This window comes from Eriocheir sinensis, chromosome 12 (genome assembly GCF_024679095.1).
Source record: "Eriocheir sinensis breed Jianghai 21 chromosome 12, ASM2467909v1, whole genome shotgun sequence".
Classification (NCBI taxonomy): Eukaryota; Metazoa; Arthropoda; class Malacostraca; order Decapoda; family Varunidae; genus Eriocheir; species Eriocheir sinensis.
In genome coordinates this window covers 4,278,682-4,290,767 of record NC_066520.1, presented here as the reverse complement: position 1 = coordinate 4,290,767, position 12,086 = coordinate 4,278,682, and positions in this window count along the sequence as shown.

The window sequence follows — 12,086 nt, the reverse complement described above, 5'->3', positions numbered from 1 at the left end:
AAGAACCTAAACACAAAAGGAAACAAGGAAGAAAAATTAGCAAAACACCCTGCAAAAAGGGTACTAAGGGGCGTAGAAGCCCACCCAATACTCAAACGAGTGATTGGGTGATAAGGGCAGCACAAGGGCTGAAAAAGTGCTATGGCAGCACCAACAAATCCCACCGTGGGCATACAACAGCCCAAAAGAACGGTGAAGGATTAAACACTCACTTCCGGGCCGCAGACAGCAAGTGGCGCGCAAAGGCGACTTAACAAGCCAACCCTTCCGATTAGCAGTTGACCCAATCCTGGCGAGGTCGCCACATGTCAAGGTTCCAGTGTTGGGTGCTGTAATCGGAAGGGATAACAAACAACAAGATAAATGGTTAGACACCAGTTTACTTTAAATAAAGTAGAAAACCCCAAAACAGGCCTCACAATCTGAAGTCTCCAACACGAAGGCTTCAGCACGCCGGACTCAGCAATGACCCGTTGCACGGCTTCTTCCACTTCTGGGCGTTTCGTCCTTTAAGTGGCAATGACGAGGCAGCACAGCCTCGTCCTTGAAGTGGTGTAGACGTGGTGGACGGGGGAGGCGCAGGAGGACAAGGGGCGTCAGGTTCACAGCAGTAACGGGAGTCCAGGGCGTGGAGAGGGGAGAGGTAAGGCACCCAGAACGAGCCCACGGTATCTGAGTTAACCCGAGTGAGAGCAGGGCTGGAGCCTCAGTAGAATCAAGTGTTCAGAGCGAGGCTCGGCCACTGTCTGACAAGGAAGGCGCTTGCCTGCCAAGTTGCCTTCCACAGCGGGTTGAGAAGCCTCGGTGGTTCAGCCGACCGAGGCGTCGAACGGCGTCAGCCGAAATAGCAGCGGGAGTGTAGCAGATGGTTCGCTGCGCCTCGGTAGTTGAACGGCTTCGAACGGCAAGATGCGGGCGGGCGGCAGGAGTGCCCCGGTCGTTCGCCCGCTAAGTTGGTAGTTGCCCTCACAGAGATAATAAGAGAGAACACAGTAGAGATAGTTGTCAGTAGCCGCCGAGACCTGTGTTTCTGTGAGGAAGAGAAGGTGAGATTTAGAGGAGGAGAGGTGGTGCGAATGTTGCAGAAATTGATAAGAAAAGGGTTTGAGAAGTTATCTAGACACATCTCAAGTGACTTCGGTCATCTTTATTTCCAGTTCACAGTATCAGCAGTTGGTATTTCCCTTTTTAAAATGTTGCGGACTGTTACATAGCGGGCATTTTCTGCTATTTTTTTTTCTGTAATATCAATTTATCGAGACAGAGTAAACTGCAAAGCGTTGAGAAATACAATAACAGGATTTAGTTCAGCCCTCACGTTATAAGGATTGGCCTTCGCGGTAGAGTAAGAGTACTCCTTAAGGGTCAGTTTGTTACTGGCCGAGAACTCTTGATCGTAATTATCTTTACAGTTGTCTAGCCAAGTGAGACAATATTATATTATTACTTCCTTGTTCACTTATTAGTTCTCTTAATTCGTTTATTAGTTCTCTTAATTCGTTTATTAGTTCTTTTAATTCGTTTATTAGTTCTCTTGATTCGTTTATTAGTTATCTTAATTCGTTTATTAGTTCTTTTAATTCGTTTATTAGTTCTCTTAATTCGTTTATTAGTTCTTTTAATTCGTTTATTAGTTCTCTTGATTCGTTTATTAGTTATCTTAATTCGTTTATTAGTTCTCTTAATTCGTTTATTAGTTCTCTTAATTCGTTTATTAGTTCTCTTAATTCGCTTATTAGTTCTCTTGATTTGTTTATTAGTTCTCTTGATTCGTTTATTAGTTATCTTAATTCGTTTATTAGTTCTCTTAATTCGTTTATTAGTTCTCTTAATTCGCTTATTAGTTCTCTTAATTCGTTTATTAGTTCTCTTGATTCGTTTATTAGTTATCTTAATTCGTTTATTAGTTCTCTTAATTCGTTTATTAGTTCTCTTAATTCGTTTATTAGTTCTCTTGATTCGTTTATTAGTTATCTTAATTCGTTTATTAGTTATCTTAATTCGTTTATTAGTTCTCTTGATTCGTTTGTTAGTTATCTTAATTCGTTTATTAGTTCTCTTAATTCGTTTATTAGTTCTCTTAATTCGCTTATTAGTTCTCTTGATTCGTTTATTAGTTCTCTTGATTCGTTTGTTAGTTATCTTAATTCGTTTATTAGTTCTCTTAATTCGCTTATTAGTTCTCTTAATTCGCTTATTAGTTCTCTTGATTCGTTTATTAGTTCTCTTGATTCGTTTGTTAGTTATCTAATTCGTTTATTAGTTCTCTTAATTCGCTTATTAGTTCTCTTAATTCGCTTATTAGTTCTCTTGATTCGTTTATTAGTTCTCTTGATTCGTTTATTAGTTCTGGATTTGCCCACCCCTACTATTACTCCCTGAATCCTTCCCTACTGTTTCCTTTCCACCTCTGTCCCATCTTCACTCATTCCGTATTTCCTCCTCTACATCTCTATCTTTATCCTTCTCTCCACAATTCTCTTTCCTCCTATTCCTCGTTTTTTCCCTTCAGTCTCTCACCCCCTTCATCTCTCCTTTTCTACTTCCTGTCATTTCTCCGTAACTATCCACTCCTCTCTCCTGCACTACTTTTCTGAAACCTTCCTTTTGACCTTTCCTTTCTCGCTTCTCATTCCAATTATCTCTCCCTTTTTCCCTCAATGTACTTCTTTCTCTCCTCTTGCCTTATCTACCCTCTTTGCCTTCTTGCTTTTTACCTCCAGGGGTGGGATTCTCAGACGCTTCCATCTCCCACATCAACTATTTTCAAAGGCCGAAAAGGAGATTAATCGGATTTTCATGAGTGTATCTTCACGTTCATGGTGCAAAGGAAGGGTCACACTACTACCAGGGTCATTAAACCACTCCTGGAAATGCCCAAAACGCCTACGAAAGCCTTGTCAAACATGTGTGCTTGGGCGCCGAGTCGTTTGAGTATACGGGCAGTTCTTTTAGGCCTTTCATATACCTCACTGTATTCCATCTCTCTCATTCTCTGTTTCTTCATTCCTCCATGCTTGCCAATCTTCCTAACTCCAGGCCTCCATTCCCTACTCCTTTTTTCTATTATTTCAGTTCTACCTCGCTTCATCTTTCCCTCCTTCCATTCACCTAAAATCCTAACTCTGCCTCCCTCTATCCCTCCATCCCTGCCTGAACTACTCCAGCTAGCTCATCCTCTGATTCCGCTGTAGCCCACTCTCTTCCTCCTTCCCTCTTAATTCACTCTCCCTTTTCTTCATTTTTTTTCTGTCATCCTTCTCTGCTTTCTCTCCATTCCCTCCTCAGTACATCCTTTCCTCCTTTCTTACCTGCATTCCTCATTCGCTGTCTCATAAACTCTCCACATTTTTCTTGCTTTCCATGTTCCGTCCTCTCCACTGCTACCTTTCCCTTTCAACCTTTCATTTCTTTTCTCTACTGTATTTTTAATTAGACATTTTTTTCTTTGTTTTCTTTTGTTTTCCCTCTGTTTCCGTATTCTCTATTCTCAACACTTTCATTTTCTGCCATTCTATTCTTATCATTTTCCTTTGTTCTTCTTCCTCTTCCTCCTCCTCCTCTTCTTCCTCCCTCACCTACTCCTATTCTTCCTATTCCTAATCCTCCTCCTCCAGTCTCCCGTAGGTAATGGAAAGATAAGGTAAAAAAATGGAGGGCAGGAAACACCCTTCACCCGGGGGTACCGATGTAGAGGCCGAGAGAAGGTGAAAGGTCGAAGTGCTTGTGTGTGTGTGTGTGTGTGTGTGTGTGTGTGTGTAATTCACCACAATGCCCTGATCACGTGTTGGACTCGTAATCGCCAGCATGTACCCTCCCGACATGAGCAAGTGCTCTTTATCGTCGATCTCTGGGTACTGCCAGGACCTCACACACCACAAACCTCATCCCCCTTGCTCAAGGGGTGGCAGTAACCACTCCTAGTCAACGGAAAGAATCCGGCCTGAGCGGGCTCGAACCGCCGCCCTGTAAGACCGTGAAGCCTGGCAGCGCAGCGCTCTAACCAGTTGCGCCACGGATGTGTGTGTGTGTGTGTGTGTGTGTGTGTGTGTGTGTGTGTGTGTGTGTGTGTGTGTGTGTACTAAAAATAGTAGTAATAATAATAATAATAATAATAATAATAATAATAATAATAATAATAATAATAGTAATATACGGTTTATTGATGTTTGGCAGCCGTAAGGCTGAAAATATACAATTTACAGATACATTTGAAAGCAAAATTCGTTAAAGAATAAAAACAATTACATAAAGGGTAGTGAAGAGCAGGGGTCTGACATATCTGTGGGAGGGTTGGGGGAAGGTGCTTGGGAGTGTATGTGTGTGTGTGGGGGGGGGGGGGGGTTGCAGTGTGGTGGTGCCGGGGAATGTAGAAAACAATGGCACAAGAAAAATGGCACAGGAAAAATGGCACAAGAAAAAATGGCACTGGAAAAATGGCACAAGAAAAAATGGCATATTCTTCAGCGAAGGAAAAAATGGCGCAAGAAAAAATGGCATATTCTTCAGCGTAGGAAAAAATGGCACAGTAAGGAATGCGATGGAGCTGAATTGTTTGTATCTCGTTATCATTCTGCCATCCTTGGCCACGCCGATACGGTCCCTTTATTAAGTCTGGTCGAAGTAGGTGGCGAAAGGCTCCTGTCCTCTGGTGTGTTGTTTTTTAGGTAATGCATGCCAGCAGAAACGTCCTAACAAGAACAAGAACAAGAAAAGCTAGACTCTGCCATACCACAAAACAACTTTATACCTTCACTTTCCTTGTAGATAGTAGACAGCCCCAGCTCTTGTAACTTTCTCCAGGATGACTGATATATGGTAGAAACAACAACAAATGGCCACTTCTGCTCCGAGAATTGCTGTGATGGATTGTAGAATTGCTTGTTCGAGGTCAAGCATAACGGTTAAAGGGTCTGGATACAGGAGGTATTCCCCACATTTATCAAGAACTGCCTCGAAAAGTTCCTCAGAAGTGTCTTGGGTCTGGTGTTACAGGTCTGCATAAACAACGGAGACAGCAATGACTCTGAGAGGAACACAAATGACAAACAACTGTTTGAACTTGGAGGAGGCCATTACAAAATTTCCATCGATCATCCAGATGCCAGATCTCGCAAACAGTTACAGAATGTGTTCACTACCAAAAGCAACATACCTGGGCACTTCCGCACCTCGGTCCGGACCTCTGCTCCTCCGCACCCGCGGACCGCCAAACGAGGTGCGGAAAGTTTTCAAAGGTGCGGAAGTAATAGGTGTGGACAGGCGAAATTTTGGGTCCAGACTTCCGCACCTGAGCTTTTCAAAGATAAAAAAACGAAGACGACAAACAGTCCGCGGCATTACTTTCGCGCGTTTTGGCGGGCTATGTGCTACCAGCTGATCACTGTGTCAAATTTCTTTTTCTTTTCAGAATCTTTTGACTTTTAGTGATTCACTGCGATTGTTTAGTGTTTAGTGTTTACAAATAAACATGGACAGATACGTGAAAAGAGGTGATAGCGACAGGAGCAGGAGTGTGTCTGGGGATAGTAGTGTCAACAGCATGAGCTACAGAACCAGCACGCCTGCACCGTCAGCCTCCAGAACCCCTACGCCGCTGGCGACGTCAGACATTTCCTTGTCTGACGTGGAGCTGGACCCCTCCCAGTGTAATGCTAGAATTTAATTAAGAATGGGAAAATGAAAATTAGAGAGGAATAAGTTGTTTTAAGTCTTATAAGTAAATATAAGTGCCGCCAGAGAGCCGTTGCCGCATAGAACATTCCAGACTCGAGCTTGAGACGCCCACCCCATTCCCCCCCTGTCACCCCTGGTGTCCACCAGACATCACGTGGCCCAAGGCAGACAGCTCGCTTCCCCCGCCAAATTCTTGTATATATGTATGGTGTAACGGGCTTTTCGGGGGGCGTTTAAAGGGTGTTGATTAAGACTTCAGCTTCCTTAAGGCGAATTATATTCGTAGCCTTTATGTACAAGAAGCGACGGAGCGAGAGCGACTCTCGTTGTGTGTCAGTCGGACTCTCGTGAAGGAGTGGCGAGTTACAGGTTGGAAAATAATTGTTACAATTGGTCACGTATGTCAAGGTGACCTCCACGCACCATCGGAGTGCGAAGTATACAAAACTGAGACGGTAAACACTGACGGACGACATTCCTATAAGGTGGCGTGATCTATCTGTCGTGGGTTTTTCCATTGACAATTGTATGCCTAATTCGTGGTGATATTAAATAATAATAATACATTGATATCCTACTATAACACTGCTCGGTCACCTACCAGTGATCGCGACCTCGCGATATACAAAAATCTAAATAGCAGTCTAGTTACCATGAACATACATAGCGGGAGTTTGTCAAGCAGACTGCCTATGATACAATTACAATAAAACACTGGCTATGTAAGAACAGATGTGGAGTTATAAAATAAATAGTGAGAGGGAAACCACAACGTGTGTGACATGAAACATAAGAAACCTCTCAAAAGATAAATATAAGGACACATGTATAAGAAGCTATCAACTGGCATAGTTACAGACAATGAAACGTTGATCTAGCTCCTGAAAAATATACAGTAGTGAAACATAATACAATGTTAAGTATAGGAGCAGCCAGGTTTCTGTCCCCTGACTTGTCTGATAAAAGGAAAAACTACCTTGCCAGTGGCCTCCCTGCATCCAGTCGCCGTGTCTGCACAACCAAATAATCGTGCAGGACAGAGTTTCTCCTAATAAGGTAGCACATGACGACGAGACTGACGAACATCAGAAACATTGGTACCAAAAATCCAGGGTACAGGTAGGGGAGATGCAAATAATCAGGCAGCGTTTCCTCCAGGGTTTCCGCAAACTCTGTTTTGTTTGCGAAAGACAATGAATTAAGGGAATTAGTCACATACGAGATGCTGGAGAAATGAATGTCATCGGAAGACCGTAGAGGAAACACTCGATGGGAAATATTGGCCGTGAAAACCAGACGGATCCGGGACGGGTACGTTGTTATGTTAGTGGAGCGGATATAGCATGCTTCCGCTATGGCATAGTGACCAGTAACCCGTTGATAAGTGGTACCCTCCGGGCAGATGACCGATACATAGAATGACTGAGGGAAATAAAAATAATGCAGACCCTGAAAGTTCTTATGGAAAACAGGCGTTGGTGTTAGCTGCTTGTAGGGGCACAGGGAAAGAGCGTCAGACGCGTTCACGCGGGTGAGGGCGATCTCGCATACCCCTCCCCGAACTGGAAGGAAGGCAAAGAGAGACGCAGAGCAATAGAATCGCCCGAAAACCGTCTCCTTGCAATACTGCAAGAGCGAGTAGCTACCCGTTGAATACAGAGCGAAATCCTTCGCGATTAGAACAAGAGACGGGGACGTGTCCAGGGCTAACACACTGTCCTTTGCTGAAAAAGGGAACGGGACAATTTCGTGTGCCTCAAACACGTCCGCCGTCTGAAATGGAACATGAATGATTATGGCATCAGGGGTGAGGCTGGACTCAATCAAGGGGTAAAAATATTGACACATGACCGGGGTGAATAAAGGTGTGAGGCTATAATTTTGATACCCGATCTGGACAGTCGTTCTCAAATCGTGTAGAGGGAACAAGGCAGGTGTGACTCTACCGTGCGCTGCATCAACCATGTTGCTAATAACCTGCTGATTAGCCGTTGCGACGTTAATGACGTTTTCCAATACATGCAAGGCCTGATCTAGGAGGAGAAACTGATTCACCTGGTCGATCTGTTTGACAACTATGTTGATAACCTCAACCATCTTATTTGTCTGCTCTAGCAGTTCCTCAATGTTAGTATGCAATTGCGCAAGTTTACTACAATTGGCGTTGATCACCCTGCGATTTCGAGCAGCAAAGGAAAGTACATGAGCGTAGTGGTCCCGCAAATCGCGAACGTCCTCGTCGGTAGCCGTACCGAAAAGGAACTTTGAGGCGGACCCAACGATGTTGAGCAACCCCCTCTTTACCCGAGAGTGAACTGAGTAAAAACTATAATCCATGTTTACCTCATCAACTTTTCCCCGTAATAACAGAATCCTATCCTCCAGTAGTTGAAAAAGAGTCAGAGAGTTGGTACTAGAAGGTGCCTTTGATTCCCTAGTCTTGGTAGCCCGTATGGCGTCTGCCATGCCGAGTAGTTTTTCTGAGACTATCCTGATTGTGTCCGTGGTGTTGGTCAAGGAAGTATATGGATATTTTACGAGGAGCACATCTTCTATGAGGAAGACCTTTCCTATATGTGCCATGAGGGCACCAGGCTTCAGGTGGATGGGTGTTGTTGCAAGCAGGGAGCCGAGGGACAACAAGATGGTCAGAAAACGCAACATCATGATCTGAAAGTGGTGGGAATGAAGTATTTAAACCCGTGGTCTCAAGTTATAGCTATGGGTGTTGGGATTATCTTGTTGAACATTTGACTCTGAGGGGGAAGGACCAATATCAAGGTCCAAAGGTGAGGGAATTACTTTCAGACGATCACTGTGAACTTCTAGACTGACTCCACTATTCGACTCGAGAACCTCGAACCGATTTCCCCTGACATTCCGAAAAAAAAACTAAGGGACACAAAAATAGCCCCCCCAGTTCGAACTCCTTTCCGCTTGCTTAATCATGACTGTGTCACCCTCTTTGAAATTCAACCTTCGTAGCTTTTAACGTACACCTAACTTCTGAGTGTATCTTGGAAAACATATGCATCTGTTGTTGTGCGTACCTATCAATGTTGTAGAGAGGTTGTTGTGGGATTGTTAGGAAGTCGTACGGAAGACGTTTCTCCACCCCATATAAGATGTAGTAGGGAGACTTCCCCGTAGAGTCGTTTACCGACGTATTTATGGAAGCCGCTATATGCGATAGCCAATCCTCCCAGTTATCGTGGAGATCGTTCACGATAGGCCTGAGGACCTGTAAGATTTTCCTATTAGCCCTCTCCGCCAACCCATTAGCAGCTGGGTGGTAAGCTGTGATGAAGGATTGCGTGATGTTAAACTGAGCGCATATTTCGCTCAATACTGAGTTCCTAAACTCGGTGCCATTGTCACTCAAAAGAATTCGAGGAGACGAATGTGGACACAACACGTGAGTCACGAGGGCATGGGCCACGCGTGTGGCTGTCTTGTCCTTGAGAGGCGCTAGAACTAGAAACCTAGAGAACTGGTCGACGCACACCAATAAGTAGCGCGAACCATGTTGGCTCTGGGGGAGCTGTAATAAGTCTATATTAACAACATCCCATGGCTCCTCTGGTACTGGGTATTGCAACATAGGTGCTGGCCCTTTGACGGACCCCTTGTGCTTAGCACAAACGACGCAATGTGCGACATGTTTTTCTACATCAACCCGTAATGTGGGCCAGTAGAATTTTCGTCTGGTGACAGATAGCGTCTTGTCTCTTCCTGGGTGACCCGCAATGGGTGTGTTATGGACCAGCTTAAGCGTCACGGGGACGTATATGTCTGGGATGACCAGTTGGTCTATAGGTACCGGTTTGGTTGGCCATGACCTACAAAGGAGGTTGTCCTCTGATAGGAAGAATTGTGAAAAGGGAACTGGCAATTCAGGAAGGTTTGATTCGTCTCCCGACTCGAGGGCGTAAATTAACCTCTTCCACACCGGGTGGTCTCGCTGAGCAGTGTGTAGCTCAGGTGAAGTGAAGTTGTGGATGACCTCTGGGGTGGTAATCGCGCCTATCGGAATATTCCGAGATAAGGCATCTGCGACCACATTTGTTTTCCCGGTGATGTATTTTATATCCGGATTGTATGCTTGGATCGTTAAGAACCATATTGCCTGACGACCGTGTAGGTTTTTTCCCTTGAAAAGATCAGTTATGGCCGCGTGGTCCGTATACACCACAATTTTGTACCCCATCACTATGTCACGAAAATGCTTCAGAGCCCACACAATGGCAAGAGCCTCTAGGTGGGTAACAGAATAGTTCTTTTCCGGAGCTGTAAGTACTCGACTGGCGAACGCTATCACATGCTTTTTGCCGGACTTATCTGTTTGCATCAGCGCGGCTCCTACTCCACTAGCCGAAGCGTCGGTACAAAGCTGAAAGGGGTCCTTGAAATCCGGAAAGACAAGGACCGGAGCCCGTGTAAGCGCTTTCTTTAAATCCTCAAAACTCGTTTGTTGAGCTGGGAGCCACTGAAATGGTACGTCTTTCTTTAAAAGATGGGTTAGGGGACTCGCGCGAGCTGCGAAGTCCTTAATGAAAGGCCTGTAATAACCTGCGACACCCAAGAAAGACCGTACCTTGTCCGCAGACGTTGGCTGAGGGAACTCGGCAATACCCTTTATCTTGTCGTCCACTGTGTGGATGCCGAATTCGTCCACGACATGCCCCAAGAACTTGATCCGAGGCTTTAAAAATTCACATTTGGTGATTTTGAGCTTTAATCCGACCTCTTGAAGTCTGTGTAGGACTGCTTTTAGTGTTTCCATGTGTGCATGCACGTCTTTACTTGCTATGATGATGTCGTCTAAATACACATAGACAGAGTTGCCCAGCAAGTCACCAAAAATACTGTTCATTGTCCTTTGGAAGGTCAAGGGAGCTCCTTTGAGCCCGAACGGCATCCTCGTCCACTCATAGTGGCCATGAGGCGTGCTGAAAGCCGTTATTTCACGTGACTCGGGGGCCATGGGCAGTTGCCAGTAGCCACTGACCAGATCAAGACTCGTAAAGACTTTATTTCCTCTACTGAGACACATCAGAAGATCTCTAAGAACGGGAAGCGGAAAATGATCATCCACGGTCGCGGTGTTCACACGCCGGAAATCAATCACAGGGCGATAAGAGCCGTCTTTCTTTGGAACCAGGAACAAGGGTGAATTCCACAGGGAATTCGATTCTTTGATGACACCTTGTTCTAACATTTCAGAGATAAGTTGTTGCACCACCTCCCTCTGACTGTGGGGGAGCTTGTACGCATTGATATATACAGGATTTGTATTGGGTTTTAGCTTAATGTGGTGTTCAGCACACTGCGTAACTCCAAGTGGCTCGCCTGGTAGAGCAAGCGCCCCCCGATAATGTTCCAGAAGCTGGACTAAGGTTGGCTTAATTTCGGAATAGTGTGCAACTTTTAGGAATGCCTCTAAATTAGCTGTGTCTTGTTCGGGAGAAGCCTGACACGCCGAGGTTATGCCTGAGACTTGGGCTGAAGGGTATTCAGCTGGTTCCGGGGCGACATTTCTCCCATACACTAGACACTGGCATAATCGAACACCGTGTTTTAAGGATACAGGGGATCCAGACGTGTTTATTACCAATGCCTCTGCAAAACCTCCCTCCTTGACTGTCGCAAGAGTTACCTCCACCGTCACGCGGTGTATGTGAGGAACTCTGTCGATACATACATCACTGCCCGCCGGAGGGGCGTTAGGCAAACGGATTTTAACAAGTTTTGCAGCACGATCCGGAACTATATGAGGACCTTCTACGACTGCCGTTACTGTCCGCCACAAGTCTGCAATGGTTTCGTGTGGTTTGACCGTAAGAGGGGACACTTGGGCGGTGGCAGCCCCTGAGTCTGTGGTGTGTTGGTCATTTTCCACCTCTGAGGGTGAGATTACAGTTGACAGAGGCGATGGATTGACCATCCCCTGTATGCGTCGGCCTTGATACACGATCGCGTTGCTTACAGGGTTTATGGCGATGTGCAGGTCTTTCATGGCTTTCAATCCAAAGATCCCATCCACAGGTAAAGCAAACCTGCTAGAGACATAAAAGAAATCTCGAAAGGGACATACTTTTTCATGTAAGCTGACTGTTAGTGGTATTCGCCCAAGGATACCCAAAGTGGTGCCCGTCACGCCTACCACATTCAGGTCGTTCTCTTGGAGCGGCCAATTTTCCCCACTCGCTTGTCGTGTCAGTGACCTGTAAGCGGAGTCGGATATGACATTGACTGTGGCACCTGTGTCAACCGCTAAGGTGAGTGAAGTGTTGCCCACCTTGCAAGGGAGGGCAATTATGCTTGTCCGTCCCAAGGCGGCAATGACGGAGTCAAGTTGCTCCCAATTAGTATTTTCCTTAAGGGACACTTGGATGTACGCCTCGGGGCTG